The sequence below is a fragment of the Sinocyclocheilus rhinocerous genome, unplaced genomic scaffold, assembly GCF_001515625.1.
Source record: "Sinocyclocheilus rhinocerous isolate Xijiao unplaced genomic scaffold, SAMN03320098_v1.1 scaffold1304, whole genome shotgun sequence".
NCBI classification, from domain to species: Eukaryota; Metazoa; Chordata; class Actinopteri; order Cypriniformes; family Cyprinidae; genus Sinocyclocheilus; species Sinocyclocheilus rhinocerous.
This window is the reverse complement of record NW_015626916.1, coordinates 44,572-64,750: the sequence shown is the minus strand read 5'-3', so window position 1 is coordinate 64,750 and position 20,179 is coordinate 44,572. Positions and strand designations below refer to the sequence as shown.

General features: G+C 35.4%; 1 protein-coding gene across 3 annotated transcripts in view; it reads left to right on the top strand.

Annotated features, from left to right (window-relative positions):
* Nucleotides 1-20,179, top strand: part of LOC107720583 (heparan sulfate glucosamine 3-O-sulfotransferase 1-like) — a 62,151-nt gene that overhangs the window by 11,841 nt on the left and 30,131 nt on the right. Inside the window, exon 1 of one of the 3 annotated variants that reach the window (XM_016528318.1) lies at nucleotides 11,846-11,869. The exons of the other annotated variants lie outside the window; for them this stretch is intronic. The gene's annotated coding sequence lies outside the window, so the exon portion shown is untranslated. Of the gene's footprint in view, nucleotides 1-11,845; nucleotides 11,870-20,179 lie in introns of those variants that run through there. 3 annotated transcript variants of the gene reach the window in all.

Genomic DNA, 20,179 nt, shown 5'->3' with positions numbered 1-20,179 from the left:
TGTGGTGATTTGAAGCCATTTGCGTATTTTGAGAGAGAAAGAGAGAGCGCGCGCGGTGAATCACTCACGCGAGTACCTCACCTTCAGCATTATAATTATTTCCCCCGCGCCGGACAGAGACTGAGACGGTGCCGCTGTATGTCATGCCAAACCTCTCACGGCAGCATCATCAGTTTGAGATCGGCCTTTTAGAGACTGCCGATCAATCATCCCAACGTGATTATCGGCCGATAGGGATCAGTAGCCCATCAATCGGAGCACCCCTATCAAATATTAATAAAGTTGTAAGAGTTTTCCATAAACATATCTTTAAGAACGTTTTTTCCTAACATTAGACAACTACGTTAGAAAAACTTTTTTTTACAATGTTTCCTGTTAGCTTGGTAAACACACCGCAGATTGACTGGTGTTGGTGTTAATACCAACGTTTTTATTGCGATAAGGGATCAGATTTTGAACTTGGAGCTGAATAATCAAGTGATCGCTGTACCAAAGTGGCATAAACATAAGTTGAAACTACAGTAAAGAATGGGTGAGTAACCCAACTCTCAAACCGTGGATGGTTCTGTTTGGAAATAAAGCGCAGCACAAATTATTATTATCATTGTTGTTCGTTTTTTGAATACGAAATGACATATTTTAGATGGTTATAATATGTGCATGAGCAAAGCACTGTCAACCCAAAAACTTGCACTAATTATATTACTTGTTCCAATCACTTATACTGGGCTTTTTTGTCTGGACTTGAATTGGCTCGTTCTTGACTGCCGTTTGCAAATATTTTACATACTTCAATAGTTTCTACTGTTTGGGTAGAAATATTTTTGTCATATTTGCTAATTTCTTTTACTGCATTTGCCATGTTTTCATCTGTTTTCCTGTTGTATTGTTCTCCTGTCTGGGAGATTGATTCATTTTTATAATTTTATTTTGTCACTGTGCTTATCAACCTTGGTTGGCATGGAAATAGAATTCAATCACATTCTTTTGGCAGTGAATTTTTTGGGCGTGTTTTGAAAAGCAATTGTGCTGGAAATCATTGACCCAGTCTGGCAACACTCGTGAAGACCTAGTGTGAAACCATTGCAACATGCAAACATTGAAATGTATTATTACCACGAGCTGCATATGCCTAAAAATATGCACATTATTAACAACTTAGTTTCTAAACGTCTCTTGAATTTTAATGGTTTCCGCCTGTTGGGAACTGGAAACTGAAAGTTGCTGGCACTTGCGTGTGCTGGTGAAAATTTCCCTGCTTTTGCATGTTAAACCTTTTTCCTCCCCATCCCACATATTAACGTAGCCATACATGTTTTTAAAAGTTTGGCCTAGATTCGGCTCATTTGGTGTCCGCTGAGACTCCTCGTGAACTCTTTCTGTTAAATTGGCTCAGATGTAGATGGATGGGATCAGTCGGAGCAGATTCCTGATTAGCCCTTTAGGGAAAATGGAAGGATTAGCTACAGCGCTACGCTTCGCCTCAGTCCATCTCACAAGCCTCCCAAACCTAACGACATCATTGTCTTTAATAGCTGCAAGACGTATCCGCATACTACTAGTTAATTCCGTAAGTCTCCCAGGATGTCATTTATTAGTCAAGTAGACATTAACATTTTGAAGCTGGTTCACAAGTTATCCAGCGTCTTTAGCACTGTGTGGTTGTGCGTTAGTAGCCAACAAGTCGTTAATTTCACGTCTCGTTCATATATAAAATATAACTCGCTGTAAGTTACAGTGCATGCATAACATATTTGAGCCGAACTGCATTATTCATGAGAGCACTGAGGTTTTTCTTTACCACCTTCACCTTTGTAAGTTGAATTGGGAATATTGTTTAAATACCAGAAGTGAATTATTTTGATGTTCAGTATATAATAAGTGTAAATAATTTAATTGTCTTCATAGCTATATTGTAGAAGTTGTTAAGAAGACTGCAACTATTTTCATGGAACTATAACACTAATAGTCTTTTACAGGCACACTTAATTAAATAGCCTATTGAAATGTCTTAGCCTATGTGACACTAGAAATTTCAGTTAGTTTTTATTTACAGTACAGTGCAAATGAAGGCATAAATCAATTTATTTTATCTTTTAATCAAATGAAAGTTAAACTCTTTATTTTTTGGCAAAGGGTTTACTATTAAAATTAAAACATGGAAGAAATAGCGTATTGTGTGATTATTTTTTTAAACAAAAGTTGTAATAATTGTTGTAGTATTAAAATTGTTGCACCACAGTAATATATTTCTGATAGTTTCTTTAATTAAGCTAACCCGAACTTATATTTTGATGGGTTGCGATGAGGAACTTTTAAGTTTCTGTAGCCTATGTAAGTGTTTCCCATACATTGATTTATTTGTGGCGCCCTCCACAATATCAAAACTAGGGCTGGGTATCGTTCAAAAATTTTCAATATCGATACTGATACTCGCGCTTTCGGTCGTGTAACGTTAGTTTGAACGGACATCTGCATATGATCGGAACTCCACGCAGCTCCCGCATTCACACTACAGCCTCACGTGTGCGAAGATTAACCCCTTAGGTATCGAAATTTGGTACCGAACGACGAGACGTTTTTCGATACTCGATGGTATCGAGGCAATTCGGTCGGTGCCTAAAAAGTATCGAACTCGATACCCAGCCCTAATCAAAACTGACCGCCACAATTAGATTTTCTGAGCGCTTACACCTGAAGCGCGCACACACTAAAAGCCTGTCAAACAGCACCTGGTTACTGGACTAAGTTATCTTTCGTGTATGATTGCGGTTTACATATAAACACAGTTGGTTATGTCTAAAGTGAAAGTAAACCGTTGAGAGAGAAATGGATGCGTGCCTGTATATTAGATGCGTGTAGGTCTTAAAGTGACAGAAGTCTAATAGCACTAAACATGCTGCCGCTTGTCATTAAAGTGAGAGTTCACCCAAAAATTAAAATTCTGTCATTATTTACTCACTCACATGTTGTCCCAAACCTGTATTAATTTCTTTCTTGTGCTGAACACAAAATAAGATATTTTGAAGAATGTGGGTAAACAAACAGTTGCTGGTCCCCATTAAGTTTGATAGTAGGAAAAAAAAATACTATGGAAGTCACTGGGGACCAGCAGCTGTTCAACAGAAGAAAGAAACTCATTCAAGATTAAAATAACTTTAGAGTGAGTAAATGATGACGGAATTGTCATTTTTGGTGAACTATCCCTTTAATGTAAATAAAACAACAAAACACAGAGAAAAATCACTCACTGCTCTTGACTGAAGAACTTTAATACAGTTGCTTTAAGAATCAGTGTATAATTGTGTCAGTGTATAATCAGTGTATAATAATTAAGAATCAATGTATAATTTATACAAGTGTATATAGTGTTTTATTTTTATATTTGTTCATTCAATTTCTTGAATGCTACTGCTAAATACCTGAAAAATAAATCTGTTGTATTTGGTTGTGCTTTGTTCAGCTGTTTTTGAATGCAAGGACGTGCTGTATATGAACACCTTTAATAACTGGATACACAATGTCAAGGTAAAAATATTCAGTGAACGCTAAATCAGACGATTAGCTGACTGATTGTTCAGGTAAACCATTGAATCCCCCAGCATCCTTTAGATTGACTTTTGTGTTTGTTGTTTTGGCCTTTCCCACTCCTGAAGCCAACTTATAAACTTAACAACTACAACAAACACCTTTCTTACTATCAAAAAGCAGCAAATTAGGAGTTTATTGAGAGAAAATTATAGTGAATATGTGTTTTCTAATCTAAAGTGTACCATAATAAAAGTTTAGGTATGGAGTAGGGTTAATGGATCCAGAATATGGTCATGCAGAATAATGCATCAATATGTGCTTTGTAAGTACTAGTAAACAGCCAATGTGTTAGTAGTATGCATGGTAATAAGCAACTAGTTAATAGTGAATAGCGTTCCCTAATATAGAGTGTTAGCTTTGTTATTTGTTGAAAGTAACCAATTCCTTATTGCATCTAATGTGATTTACCTTGAGTGTTGGAGCTAAATTTAGTCTTTATTTCTAATTTAATGTTACTTCCTCCAATATAAATTGGCATAGATGTAATATCATTGATGTTAATCTTGGCGTGACACGTCTTGATGCAGCATATTTAAATATATGTAAACATGAATGCGATTGGAGAGCAAAAATATCAACTAATAATGGTTTGCAGTGTACGATATTGACAAAAAAAATGGGTTCTCAATATTTTGGGGAATTTTTCGATAACGATGATTAAACAATATTTTGCTGTTTTTGTGCAGGTACCTTGGCTGGTTTAGGCCTGTCATGGATAAATAAATATGACACTAAAATTGCCAGTAGGTGGCAGCAAGTCCCTGTTTTAATGAGTGATTTAGTGAATCGTTCGTTCAGATGATATATTATTTAAAGCGGCTGATTCATTTAGAAATGAAGCAAGTCTTTGTGAATGGATCATTGAATCGTTTACTCAAAGGATTTATTCAAAAACGGATTCTTTCAGGAATGATACACCGCAGTGTTGCTCTGAGATGCACAAATGTTCTGACCTGACTTTGTTTGGGGACTATTTTCGTTGGTGAAATAGAAAAAAAACAAACAATATTGTGCCTAAAATATAACTCACTAAATATTAACTTATTGTTTGTTGAACTGCTCTATATATATAAAAATATTATTATTATTATTTTTATTTTTTTCCAGAATTATTTTTCTGGTAAATAATTTTACTGGTAAATAGTCTTTCAAAAATAATGTATTAATAATAATTTTATTAAAACAATATTGTGCCTAAAATATAACTCACTAAATATTAACTTATTGTTTGTTGAACTGCTCTATAAAATCAGTATAACATTCGTGATTGAGCTCATACGCAATGATATTTGGGAAAACGACATTATTGCTTGTGTGATATTGGCCAACTATAAAAACAAAAACCCATACAGGGATATTTTTTGCTTTCATAACTTGAATTTTTTCCAGAATTATTTTTCTGGTAAATAATTTTACTGGTAAATAGTCTTTCAAAAATAATGTATTAATAATAATTTTATTAGTAGTAGTAGTACTATCATTACATTAAGTAATATATTTTTGTCACAGTTTATTAAAGTTAAACCGAACTTTTATTTTGACGGGTTGCTGTGACAACCTTTAAGTTTCTGTTTGTATATGATATGATGATATATTGTTCTCAAAAGAAACGGTCAAATGCTCATAAAGTGAATTTCAGAGCAGTTCTAGAGCTGATGTTCATGTACTCATATAGGTGACAGAGATGTGTGCTTTTGATTTATTCATCCAAAATCTGGCAAATTCTGTGACATTCCGCGTTATACAGTAAGAACTGCTCTATAAAATCAGTATAACATTCGTGATTGAGCTCATACGCAATGATATTTGGGAAAACGACATTATTGCTTGTGTGATATTGGCCAACTATAAAAACAAAAACCCATACAGGGATATTTTTTGCTTTCATAACTTGAATTATAGGGGCATTCTAACTATATTCTAATACACTTCATTACACAGTGAATACGTTTGCACTCTCAATACTCATACATACTCAATAATGTCAGCTTGCATAGCGTTAAAACAACAATTACAATATTATCGTAGATGACAAATGTAGCAGGGCCCTATGAAATCTGTTTAATTTTTTCCCAAATCCCGTTTTTTCCATTTTAATTCTCTCTGTAAATTTTCTCTGTTTTTTTCTGAATCTGTTTTAATGGTTAAATAAAAAATATTAATCAAAAAGCATGTCTAATTAATTGAAATAATGAAACTTACACAATTTAAAAGCAACTTATTACCAAATTCTGTGTTTTCCATACATTTTCTGGATTCCATTTTAATGGTTCATCCAAAATTTGGCAAATTCTGTGACATTCCGCGTTATACAGTAAATCCCATTTTTATGACTGGATTCCGCGATTTCGTCCGCGTTTTCTGCATCGCGGAAATCATAGGGCCCTAAATAATAGTTTAAACTCTGGTCTCTAATCTGTTTTGGGCCGCTTACCGGTCACTGTCATTGTCCGTTAAAGAGCATCTCGTTTTGTGTTCCACAGAAGAAATAAAATCAAACAGGTTTAGAATGACATGAGAGCGAGTAAACGATAACAGAATGTTTATTTTTGGGTGAACTGGCCCTTTAAACCAGAACTGAAATCGGAACCAGAATCATTAAATTCCTAACGATTCCCATCCCTAGTCTTATATGATGGCTGTGCAGTGCATCTGGATAAGTGTATTGATTGCGTTCCCTCTCGTAAGCCCCCTTAAACTCGCATAGCATCTGATGATCGCACATGATCCGTGCTGATGGGACATGCTCATTAATGCTATATGTATTCCGATGAGGCTTCCTGGATGTGCGCCTCGGAGTGACGGCTTTGTGCTTTCTTCTGTTCAATTTGCTGTCATTTTGGAATAATTGGACGCTGGCGCGTTTGGAGTGCAGTTTGAGAGGGAGTTGTTCAATATGAGGCTTTTGACACCTAATTTGAAATATGTTTTCATCACAAATTCTGAGGCAAATGCATTATGGGGTGAATTTATCATTCCACTTGATGAGCGAAAAGACATTTATTCACGGCTTTCGTTCTCTTCGGATCAGAGAGAAAGCCTCCTTTACCGCATGTTGTGTTGCTCTTTATTTCGCCCTACATGCATGTTGTTATTCAGCTACACAATTAGACAATAGACGTGTGTTTAATGGCTCTGTTTCTCAAATACCTGTAAGAGGCAGGAGCCAAAATATTGTTCTAGTGTTGCAGTGTTTAGTACTGCGTAGTGTGAAATGAAATTACACCTGAGATTAAAGCTTGTAGAAACAGCAGTCATTTGATTTTGCGGCTTACTTTATTATGCTCCACGTCTTAGATTTTCCATTCGGTGTTACTGGATTCATTATTTATCATTTTTTGTTTTGTTTCCAGGCTTTCATAAAAGGGTTTTTCATGCAGCAGTGGAGAAAGTACAGTTGAAAGACTCAGAAGTTGTTTTTTTCCTCTGCCTCACTAGCAATAGAGGTGGAGGTGCTTCACTCGAGAGGAAACTTTTAAAGTGCTCGAGTAAAAACTAATAAGGTTGTGCTTGAACAGCGGCATAAGGGTCAAGTTTTTATTAGAGGTGCTTGTACTTAGTGTTAGAGATTTGAATAAACCCTTAACCCAGAGTATTCATTCTTGTACTACACCGTTTGTCATGCTGTTTTTAAGCGTTGATTATTTAAGACGCTGTGTCAAGTTTAAAATATTCAAGACCCCTGTAGTTCTCTTGTATTTTGTTCTTTCTTGTATAGCTGTTTTTGAATGCAAGAACATGTTGTATGTGTAAACCCTTAATAACTGTTTTTGTATGCTGAACCAGCCTTAAAAAATTAAGTTTTTTTTATTGATATCAACGGTTCCACGAAGAACCTTTAACGTGTGGAAACTTTACATTGCACAAAAGTTTTTTTTTAAAAAGTTACTGTATATAAATGTTAGCACAAAACGTTCTTAAAGTAATGTTTATGAAACATTCTTTTAACTTTATTATTATTTGATATACTATACATTCTCATAACGCTGAGAGAAAATGTTTTTAGAACATAATTTCAAAATATCATTATGTAATTTTTTTACTTTGATGAACGTTCTAAGAAATGTTTTTGTAATCTTTAAATAACGTTATAATCCCAATAAGAAAACTGGATGTTCTAATGCTTTTAGAATATTAAAAATAAACGTTCAAATAAAGTTATATTTTAGGTCAAAATAAAGTTATTAGAATGTTGTAAGAAACATTTTTGTAACCTTTAAATAACATTCTAATCACAACAAGAAACTAGACATTTGAATGTTTTTAGAATATTAAAAATAAACGTAACATATTTTAGGTAAAAATACAGTTAGTAGAACGTTGTAAGAAACATTTTTGTAACCTTCAGCATTCTAAATAATTGTAAATAACATTCTAATCAGAAAACTGAACATTTCAATGTATTAGAAACATTTCAAAACAATTTAAAACGTTTTTTAACCTAAACTTGTTTCCTGGATAGATGATTATTTGGCCTGTTGTTTTCATTAAACCATCGATTTCAATCCCCCATTATTCTTTAGATTGACCTCTCGCTATCTAGTAGTATTTTTGTTTGTTGTTTTGCCATTTCTCACTCCTAAAGCCAACTTCCAAAATTTTGATATTTGCTGTTGATTGTATCTTATGTGATTTACCCTGCATGTTACGTTTATTTTCACTTTAAGTGTATGGTTATTGCTAATATAATATTTCTTTCTCCGACCTAGAAAACAGCTAGCCTTGACCCTTTGGCAAATGAAAGTTTTTAAACTTTGCTTCACTCTTGATGAGGGATTGTGTTTTTGTCATGTTTTTTAAGTATGCCCTGATTCTGCCTCTGTCCCCCAGAGTGGAATATATTAAGGTTTAATTTAGGGCCTTATTTTAATTTAAATTTATTTCATTGAAATGAGACTCAGCACAAAGATCTTATTTTTTTCGTCCTTAGACATTTTAAGATAAGGAAGGAGGTCGTTTGTCTGGCGCTTTGACAAGGTGACGTGTAAATGACAGCCTGTGGACTGATTCCACTCACAAATATTATAGATATTAAATACCAACTGATGAAGGCCTCTGATAAAGGAGCCTCAAGTCTTTTATAAACATCACCCTTATGAAACAACCGACTGCAAATATCACAGGCTAATGAAAGTCTAAAACACATATTGATGCATATATGCGCAATCTTATTGGTGCATGTGTTTAGTCACATTTTAGGGAATTGTTTCCTGCATCATTTGCAGTCACGAATTTAGTTTGTCTAATGGTGATTCGAAGTAAACAAAAGGTAAATCATCCTTGTTGGTCAGATTAAGCCATTAGCTCACCGGCTGGAGTTAAATATAGAGAAATGACCCATTTAATGTCTGATTACTAAATAATAGAGCGCCATAAACAATGGCCGGCGCTCTGCACCAGATGCTAATCTCCTCGCTTTCCCAAGATAAGAGCGTCTATCTTCACGCATAGGCGCCTAACGTGTGCAGACGTGGATGGTTTTTTATTAAAACGCACAATACAGTGAATCGGTCTGATTTGTTATTAAAAGGCTCTTCATTCTAGAGATGCGTCTTCATTATACTCGGGCACGCTTCGTGCAGATAACACTGCCTTATTTGCTCACAAAACCCTCAATTTTCCCGCAGACGATAATGCAGCATCTTTCTTGCAGCCACTCGGATGACAAGAGCACACCGTCTTCCATGCGCTCGCTGGATTACAAAGGTTAATCATCAATTTGAGGCTTATTATGGCCAAATAGTAGCAAGACTACTTTAACAGAATTGAGGCTGCCAGTAGATGGAACAGATATAATCGACCGGGCTGAGAACACGCAGTCCAGTGTAAATTGAAGCCCCTGTTGCATGATGATTAGAAGGTGTTTGATGGCTTAAACACATCTCTGTTGGATCATTGAAAATACACAGAGCAATCACGAGTCACTGGGCCGTATTGATCGCGTTTTACTCTGTCAGGAGGGACTTTAGTGAATTCTCTAGTAGCTTGGCAGAGAGAGCAGCACTGTGGGATTGAATTTTAAATATTGAAGATGGTACTGAACCTTTGCACAATTAATAGTTTGATTATTCAAGTTTAGATTAATAAACTGCATAAACTTAATCCCATCCTTAAATTGCGTTATTTACTTTTATGGTGCACTAACCTGAGTTTCATGTTGTTAGTGTTTGCTGTCAACACTAGCCCTGGCAACACCCTTGCAACCACATTGAAACTTTCTAAACGCCACTCTGAACACCTTAGTAACTGAAGAGGTAAGCCCTGGCAATACCCTAGCAACCACATTGAAACTTTCTAAACTCTGCTCTGAACACCTTAGTAACTGAAGAGGTAAGCCCTGGCAATACCCTAGCAACCACATTGAAACTTTCTAAACGCGACTCTGAACACCTTAGTAACTGAAGATTTAAGCCCTGGCAACACCCTAGCAACCACATTGAAACTTTCTAAACTCCGCTCTGAACGCCTTAGTAACTGAAGAGGTAAGCCCTGGCAATACCCTAGCAACCACATTGAAACTTTCTAAATGCCACTCTGAACACCTTAGTAACTGAATAGGTAAGCCCTGGCAACACCCTAGCAACCACAATGAAACTTTCTAAATGCCACTCTGAAGACTTTAGTAACTGAAGAGGTAAGCCCTGGCAACACCCTAGCAACCACATTGAAACTTTTTAAACACCACTCAGAAAATCTTAGTAACTGAAGGTGTAAGCCCTGGCAACACCCTAGCAATATTCTAAACACCACTCAGAACACCTTAGTAACCGAAAGAGTATAAGCCATTGCAGCACCCTAGCAACAATTCTAAACTCCACTCTGAAAACCTTGGTAACTGAAGAGGTAAGCCCTGGCAACACCCTAGCAACCACATTTAAACTTCTAAACGCCACTCTGAACACCTTAGTAACTGAAGAGGTAATCCCTGGCAACACCCTAGCAACCACAATGAAACTTTCTAAACGCCACCCAGAACATCTTAGTATCTTGAAGAGGTAAGCCCTGGCAATACCCTAGCAACCACATTGAAACTTTTTAAACACCACTCAGAACATCTTAGTAACTGAAAAGGTAAGCCTAGCAACCACATAGCAACAATGTAAACGCCATTTAGAACACTTTAGTAACTGAGTAGTTAATCCCTGGCAACCAAATAGCAACACCATATCAACAATCCAAACACCACTCAAAATACCTTAGTAACTGAATAGCAAAGCCCTGGAAACCACATAGCAACACCCTAGCAACTTTTTTTTTGCAGACAAACAACAGTCACATTCGCTTGTATTTGCATGCTGGTTAATGTTGGTTAATGCTGGTTTATGTTGGTTAATGCTGGTTAATGCCGGTTAATGTTGGTTAGTGTTGGTTAATGCTGGTTCATATTGGTTAATGCTGGTTAATGTTGGTTAATTCTGGTTAATGTTGGTTAATGCTGGTTCATGTTGGTTAATGCCGGTTCATGTTGGTTAATGCTGGTTAATGTTGGTTAATGCTGGTTAATGTTGGTTAATGCTGGTTAATGTTGGTTAATGCTGGTTCATGTTGGTTAATGCTGATTAATGCTTGGTAATGCTTATTACTGCTGGTTAATGTTGGTTAATGTTAGTTAATGATGATTTTACAGCATGGCAGTGGTGGAAGTCTTGCTGGTTAAGAAACTGGTTAAGAAACCTGCCTGAAAAACCCAAATGCATGCTGCTTATTTCAGCAGGGAATGTATAAATCTAGTGTACATTTACATCTTTTTCATCCACTGTGACTTGCAGTGCATTCAGGGTTTTTCATTTGATCAGTGTGTGTGTGTTTTCTGTGAATTAAACTCATGTCCTTGACATAACTAGTGCTGTGCTCTTCTCTATGAATAACTTTATATTCTGTGTCCACTGCAAATCTTCAATCCACAATCTGCTGCCTGGAAATAGTTTCACACCATCATCTGCTTTGCGTTTCACTTCCTCAGTCCGTACAAAGTGGCCAACACGAGTGCTTACTCATGGAAATGCAGTGGTTTAATCTGACGGATGTCAGTGTCAGAGTTAGCATTATGAAGAGACCGCAGCTGGAGGCTGACGTTTGCTTTGCACATGAGCACCTGTGTTCATTACATAAGAGTCTGAAGCATTTTATCAAAGAGCCCGATGGAAAGTGGATGCAGCTGTTTGCCGCCCGTCTTCTTTCGCTGAGCCCGATCCGCACACGAGAACTCTTACAGTGATTTTCAGTCACATTTTCCACAGACTGGCTCTCAGCAAGGCACTTGAGAAGAGCTTTTGAAGTAAGTATTTGTGTCAGACTGAGTGGCACAGTGTCGCTTTCCAGATCATTTTAATTCAGGTGAAGTAGAGCTTCGTTTTATGGTGTGCATTGTTGGTCACAGCGACTGTCTTTTCCACATACTGCTCTCTAGTAGGTTTAGTCATTGTTTCTTCAAGATGTTTCTAAGAAAGCAAAGGTTTGACAGGTTAATTAAGGATGTGCAAAGCTACAGCGCTGTGTTACAGCACTATAGTTACTTGTGATACAAAATGACATGAGATATTAAATATTTTTTCTGAAAAATGTGTCAAAATTTAGTTAGTTTGAACTTAAAACAAGAAAAAAATCTGCTAATTAAAAAAAAAAAAAAAAAACAATTCAAAGGTTTCAATTCAGTTTTTTGTACCCCACTGGCAGATATTTTTACATTTATTTTACATTTTTCAGAAAACAAGGCTTACCATATTATGTAATTTTGCATCTTTGCATTCATAATTTTGTAAAAATATCTTGATTTAAGAACGTTTAGATAGTATATTTGTAATGGAAATACTGAGGAAGAAATTCAAGTTTTGCAGTGAAATTGTCTTTAGTTTGTAATGGTAAATGTAATAAAATTATTTGGGAGTAAAATGGAAAATAAATAATATTCTCAAAACGTTAGGTAAAAACACTATTTCTAAATTGTTCATGGAACATTTTTTCGGAAACATTTTAGTTGGATATTCATCTAACATTTTTTAAACGTTACATTTGTTTCAGAGAACATTCAAAACTAACGTTCCCATAATGTTTGCAAAATGATTTAATGGAATGTTTTCTTAACGTTTGCATTGCCAAGAAAAAAAACATCATATCGAGGAAAGACTTTTTTAGATATTTGTACTGGAAAACAAGACAAAAATACTGAGTAAGAATTGATTAAAATTGACTTTGTCCAGTTCTTACTGGTAGATGCTATCACTAAACTATTTGGGAGTAAAATGCATCTTTTTACATTGATGGCCATTTAAAGTAGCTCTTTATTCTGACTGAATAACAGTTTTTACAACATATAAATCATATTTTAGTAAACTTTGCCAGTGACATTCTTTTGAATTTTAAAGGCTGAAAAATATGTGATATGAAGTATAGTTAATCTTTTAAAAACACATCTGGAGACCAGATTCCACTCTGTTGAGCTCCATCCAGCTGTTTTCAAACATAATTCATGAACAACCCCTGAGAATCGCTGTCTGGTAGATATATGCGGCATAGTTTTGCACATCCTCGGTGAGAACGCAAACAGAAAGCTGATCAAGGTGTTTACATCCGGGGTAATGGGCAAACATCTAGCAGTGGATTTCGCTTAAACCGTTTAAGACCTTTCTCTGATAGAAGAAAAGCGTTTAAAGTCAGCATTCAGAACCTCAGAAAAGTGACTCTGTCGAAGTGTGTTCGTCTTGAAAGCAGCCTGGTGCAGTAAGCAGAGGCATTTGGTACAATGGATCCGTGTTGTGTTTAAAGTGCCTGCAGTTTAATGATATTTGAAGTGAGATGTGTGCGCTGGCCTATTTATCCTGTCAGAGTCTGACTGATGAAGTCCTTGGCTGGAACTGCTGCTTCTCCGAGTCTAATAGCTCAGAATGTGAGCCGCCGTCGCAGAGGTTGCCGCTTTAATTCCATGGACGGGTGACCCGGCAACCGGAGAGCTGCTGAGATCAAAATCACCTGCTCGATCAGTGCCGGCCCTCCTGCAAAACACTTCACTACAGAGTTAAAGAAAACCCTGGCTGCTTGCGTGTAGATATTATTTGGTTTTGATCGTTGAAAATGTTTTGATGTTGATCCATTAATGCTGTAATTTCCAAGTACTGAAGTAATTTGTACCAAGCTAACAGGGAACGTTCTCGGTAACGTTAATAGAAGGTTCGTTCAACGTTATTTGGCCTTTAATAATATTCTCAAAACGTTAGCACAGAAATGTGATTTATACATTGTTCACAGAACATTTTTCCATTGTTAGGCCTGGGCGATAAAACAATATCGACATTTATCGACGGTGCACCATCATCGATAACGATAGAAAAAATGTTCGATATATCGCACGATAGTTTCACGCTTTTTTCATTTAAAGGCGCATTATAAGTGACAAGCAGACAGCCAACAGAACACAAACACACGCTGAAATGAGCATCGTGCCTGCCTGCGATGAAGAGACTGAATCAAAAAATTTATATTAGTCAAATTAAAAAAATTTAAATTCGCATTCTTATGAAAAAACGGTGCACGAAATGCGGTGATGTAAGTGTCGTTGTTGCATTTTAATGTTTTTGTTAGTCTATATCCAGTTGAACCCACAAAATGCGCCGATGCTGTGTTTTTCATTCAAAATATTAGAGAACTATAGAAACTCAATGCGGAGAAGATATTGTTTAGGTTAAAACCGAACCAAGCCATTCACACAGAATGCATATTCGGACTATGACTGTTGCACTCGCGTCTCACACAAGATATGAATATAAAGCCAAGTAAAGTTAAAAGAGGTTCAGCTTTTAGAAAACATGTCTGGAGAATTTGTGTGGGTTTTATTCCATTCCACTGCGTCTCATGTGTTTTTAAATGCAATCGCGTGATCGGCGCTTTGGCTGTTTGTATTAAGCTATGCATAAATACATGATGCTGTATTGTTCATTATTGTTTATACAATTTACGAAATCATATTTGATTTATAGATATTAGTTTAGACGTTATGCACTTTTTTTATAGACAGTTGTTATTCCATTGCGTTGAATAAACAGTTTAATGAGGTGCATTATTTTGCTCATTGTTTCTTTAACAAATGTTTCTTTAACACTTATTTAATCTACATATAAAAGATAAGAAAGGAGATATTTGTTTCAATTTTATTTGTGTTATTTTGTTCATTAAGACTAAAATAAGTTGTTGTTTGTCTTAATAAATTGGGTAAATTGAAAATTCAGTGGTTAAATTTAAACCTTTTCTCTACTGCTCTCTGTTTATGAAAGGTTATAAAAAATGTTCAATATTTATCGATACCGAACGATATGAAACATTATATCGTGATATTTTTTTTAGCTATATCGCCCAGCCCTAATTTTAGTTAGACATTCGTCTAACGTTTTTTAAATGTTACTAGTTGTTTTAGAATGTTCCGAGAATTCAAAAGTAACGTTTCCAAAATGTTTGCAAAATGATACAATGGAATGTTTCCTTGTAGAGCGGTTTTTTAAACAATCCCATTAAGTTATGAAAACGTTATTTCTGAATGTTCTTGGAACGTTCAAAATGTCCAGTCTACTTTTCTTACGCAATGAAGATAGTTACTTGAGATGCAAAACGACAAGTTATTAAGCCTTTTTCTTTCTGAAAAATGTATCAGAATTACGTGAGTTTTGGCTTAAAACTAGAAGAAATATTTGCAAATGGGGTCAGAAAAATTATGTAATTCAAAGGGTTATATTCAAGTTTATTTTTATGACCTTATTGGCAGATATTTTTACATTTAACATTTTTCAGAATATAAGACGTAATATGAAATTTTGCATCTCAAGTAAAAGTATCTTGATGTTTGTACTGGAAAACAAATACAGAGTAGGAAATGCACTTTTTACAGTGAAATGATTACAGTTAACTTTGTTCATTTAGTTTTTACTGGTAGATGCTGTAATTAAACTATTTGGGAGTAAAATGTAAAATGGAGAAAACGTTTGTTTAAAGTTATCTGGTCTTTAATAAAATTCTCAAAACGATAGCGCAAAAACATTCTTTCTAAATCATTCCTGGAGCATTTTTTTTTAAAATGTTTTATTTGGATGTTCATCTAACATTTTTTTAAATGTTACTTGTTTCAGAATGTGACTCAAAAGTATGAATGTAATTCAAAAGTAACGTTCCCGTAACGCAAACTTATACCATGCATGTTTCCTTAACGTTTGTACAACCAAGAAAAGCATTCAAAAATCTGGACATTTTCAATATTCAGAGAACATTCAGAAATAACGTTTTATGGGAAGAATTAAAACAACGCTCTTGGATTGGAACATATTTTTGTTAGCTGGGAAGGCTTATTGTAGTTATGATCATTTGTGGAATTACATGATCGGATGCACTCTATGTGAATTAAATGCCTGAAGTTTTTGATTTTATGTTTGATTTTGATTATTTATCTTCAGTACTGACAGAAAACAAAAATTATACCGAAGAAGAATATTTAGATCTTGCACTGGAAAACAAGACAAAAATACTGACCAAAAAAATAACTTTTTGTTGTGAAATGATTAAAATTGACATTTAAAATTAGTTCTTACTGGTAGATGCTGTACCTTAACTATTTGGGAGTAAAATTCATCTTTTTACATTGATGGCCATTTAAAATAGCACTGTATTCTGACTGAATAACAGTTTTTACAACATATAAATCATATTTTAGTAAACTTTGCCGGTGACATTCTTTTGAATTTTAAAGGCTGAAAAATATGTGATATGAAGTATAGTTAATCTTTTAAAAACACATCTGGAGACCAGATTCCACTCTGTTGAGCTCCATCCAGCTGTTTTCAAACATAATTCATGAACAACCCCTGAGAATCGCTGTCTGGTAGATATATGCGGCATAGTTTTGCACATCCTCGGTGAGAACGCAAACAGAAAGCTGATCAAGGTGTTTACATCCGGGGTAATGGGCAAACATCTAGCAGTGGATTTCGCTTAAACCGTTTAAGACCTTTCTCTGATAGAAGAAAAGCGTTTAAAGTCAGCATTCAGAACCTCAGAAAAGTGACTCTGTCGAAGTGTGTTCGTCTTGAAAGCAGCCTGGTGCAGTAAGCAGAGGCATTTGGTACAATGGATCCGTGTTGTGTTTAAAGTGCCTGCAGTTTAATGATATTTGAAGTGAGATGTGTGCGCTGGCCTATTTATCCTGTCAGAGTCTGACTGATGAAGTCCTTGGCTGGAACTGCTGCTTCTCCGAGTCTAATAGCTCAGAATGTGAGCCGCCGTCGCAGAGGTTGCCGCTTTAATTCCATGGACGGGTGACCCGGCAACCGGAGAGCTGCTGAGATCAAAATCACCTGCTCGATCAGTGCCGGCCCTCCTGCAAAACACTTCACTACAGAGTTAAAGAAAACCCTGGCTGCTTGCGTGTAGATATTATTTGGTTTTGATCGTTGAAAATGTTTTGATGTTGATCCATTAATGCTGTAATTTCCAAGTACTGAAGTAATTTGTACCAAGCTAACAGGGAACGTTCTCGGTAACGTTAATAGAAGGTTCGTTCAACATTATTTGGCCTTTAATAATATTCTCAAAACGTTAGCACAGAAATGTGATTTATACATTGTTCACAGAACATTTTTCCATTGTTAGGCCTGGGCGATAAAACAATATCGACATTTATCGACGGTGCACCATCATCGATAACGATAGAAAAAATGTTCGATATATCGCACGATAGTTTCACGCTTTTTTCATTTAAAGGCGCATTATAAGTGACAAGCAGACAGCCAACAGAACACAAACACACGCTGAAATGAGCATCGTGCCTGCCTGCGATGAAGAGACTGAATCAAAAAATTTATATTAGTCAAATTAAAAAAATTTAAATTCGCATTCTTATGAAAAAACGGTGCACGAAATGCGGTGATGTAAGTGTCGTTGTTGCATTTTAATGTTTTTGTTAGTCTATATCCAGTTGAACCCACAAAATGCGCCGATGCTGTGTTTTTCATTCAAAATATTAGAGAACTATAGAAACTCAATGCGGAGAAGATATTGTTTAGGTTAAAACCGAACCAAGCCATTCACACAGAATGCATATTCGGACTATGACTGTTGCACTCGCGTCTCACACAAGATATGAATATAAAGCCAAGTAAAGTTAAAAGAGGTTCAGCTTTTAGAAAACATGTCTGGAGAATTTGTGTGGGTTTTATTCCATTCCACTGCGTCTCATGTGTTTTTAAATGCAATCACGTGATCGGCGCTTTGGCTGTTTGTATTAAGCTATGCATAAATACATGATGCTGTATTGTTCATTATTGTTTATACAATTTACGAAATCATATTTGATTTATAGATATTAGTTTAGACGTTATGCACTTTTTTTATAGACAGTTGTTATTCCATTGCGTTGAATAAACAGTTTAATGAGGTGCATTATTTTGCTCATTGTTTCTTTAACAAATGTTTCTTTAACACTTATTTAATCTACATATAAAAGATAAGAAAGGAGATATTTGTTTCAATTTTATTTTTGTTATTTTGTTCATTAAGACTAAAATAAGTTGTTGTTTGTCTTAATAAATTGGGTAAATTGAAAATTCAGTGGTTAAATTTAAACCTTTTCTCTACTGCTCTCTGTTTATGAAAGGTTATAAAAAATGTTCAATATTTATCGATACCGAACGATATGAAACATTATATCGTGATATTTTTTTAGCTATATCGCCCAGCCCTAAGACATTCGTGACATTCGTCTAACGTTTTTTAAATGTTACTAGTTGTTTTAGAATGTTCCGAGAATTCAATTCCAAAATGTCCAAAATGTTTGCAAAATGATACAATGGAATGTTTCCTTGTAGAGCGGTTTTTTAAACAATTTAAAAAAAAAAAAAAAAAAACTTTTTTTTTTTTGGCTATGTGGATGTTAAAGGAATGAATACTGTCATCATTTACTCACCCTCAAGTTGTTCCAATCCTGTATGAGTTTCTATCTTCTGTTGGTCCCCATTGACTTCCATAATATGGGGAAAAAATATGGAAAATCAATGGGAACCAGAAACTGTTGGGTTACCAACATTCTTCAAAATATGAAGAGTTTGGCTCCAAAACGCTATAAATCAATTTTGATTAATTTGAGTAAAAATGTGTTCCTCGTGACTTACTACTGATATCATTAAGACGATGCTGATCTTAGTCACATTATTTGATAAATAGCATATTTCCCTCTTTAAAAATAATGGTTTCATCTTTCTGATTGTTTTTAAATCTTTTTAAGGAAGTGACATCATAATGTTTTTAATCAAATGGTTCAAACCAAAGCCTCTATCAGTATTTCCTCATGTTTACACTCATATTGGCATAAACTTTCGGTCATGCCCAACATTTTTCTAATTTACATTAGATCTCTATCTTTAAGCCCTTTCAAGCAACAAGCTTTTGAAATCTTGATGTCAAAAAAACCCGGGCGCCTAAAGGGTTAATGTTAAAATATAATTTTAATTATTAAACAAAATAAACTGATTTAAATAAAACACATTTACAAATGTATGTATAAAATTTAATTTAATCTTTAAAAACCTATTGTACATTTTCTTTTTTGTTTATTTTTCTTTTTATATTATGCTACATTTAACCTGTTTCTTGCCATGAAAATAGCCAAACTGGCATAGTGTTGAATTACAAACAAACAAACAAACAAACACAACTCTTTTATAGTTGTTGTGTTTCTAGTATTTTAGCAGTAATTTCTGCTGCTGGTTAAGTAGTAATGCATGCTATGTAGTGGGTTGCCGATACGACACCAAAACTTCACCTCTGAGTTAGAGTCGCACACCGCTCTTAAAGGTCATCACTGAGAATAGAAAAACAAATGAGTCCGTCTGAAGACGTTTTTGAGGAAGCAGCTACGAGTAAAGCGAAATGTCATTGTCTTTAAGGGCACACCAAACGGGGCGCAACAGTACATCATCCCGAACCCAAGGGCCTCTGTAGAGCAACACAATGAGTCACTCCACGTCTGAAGTGCTCCGAGATAACAAGAGCTTGTTTGTCTATAATACAGCTATTGGCAGTTTGATAGAAAGTGTCATTGTGGTGTATTCGCAGCAGATGTCTGGCTTCAAACGCGTCCACTCTGCTGCAATCAGAAAAGAGCCAGAAACACTGCCGCTCATTTGCGACGGCTGAGTCGCGATGATTACGCTGTTTGGATTTTGGAGGTCAGTCTGTTCAATCAAACTCAGCGACTTCCCACCATCGCTAAAAAAGGGGAAATTAATGAGCACTTCTCCGCCCCGTTCACTTCCAGTCTCTCCGTCGGTGTTTCTTTCTGTGTCAGTAGACTTATTAGCGATTGCTGAAATAAAATTTACGGTAAAAAACCGGCAGCTGTGGTTGGCGGAATTTTACAGTAAAAAATACGGTAGCAACGTTTTAGATTTTACAGTTTTAACTTAAATTTACATTAAAATACCGTAATTTCATTAACTGATATAATGTTAATATACCAACCTATTGAAGTACTGAAATCTGTTTTGTACCTTTGTAATACACTGATAACCACCAAATGCAGGTGTTGATGAGAAAGTCACATGATGAACCAAAGCCC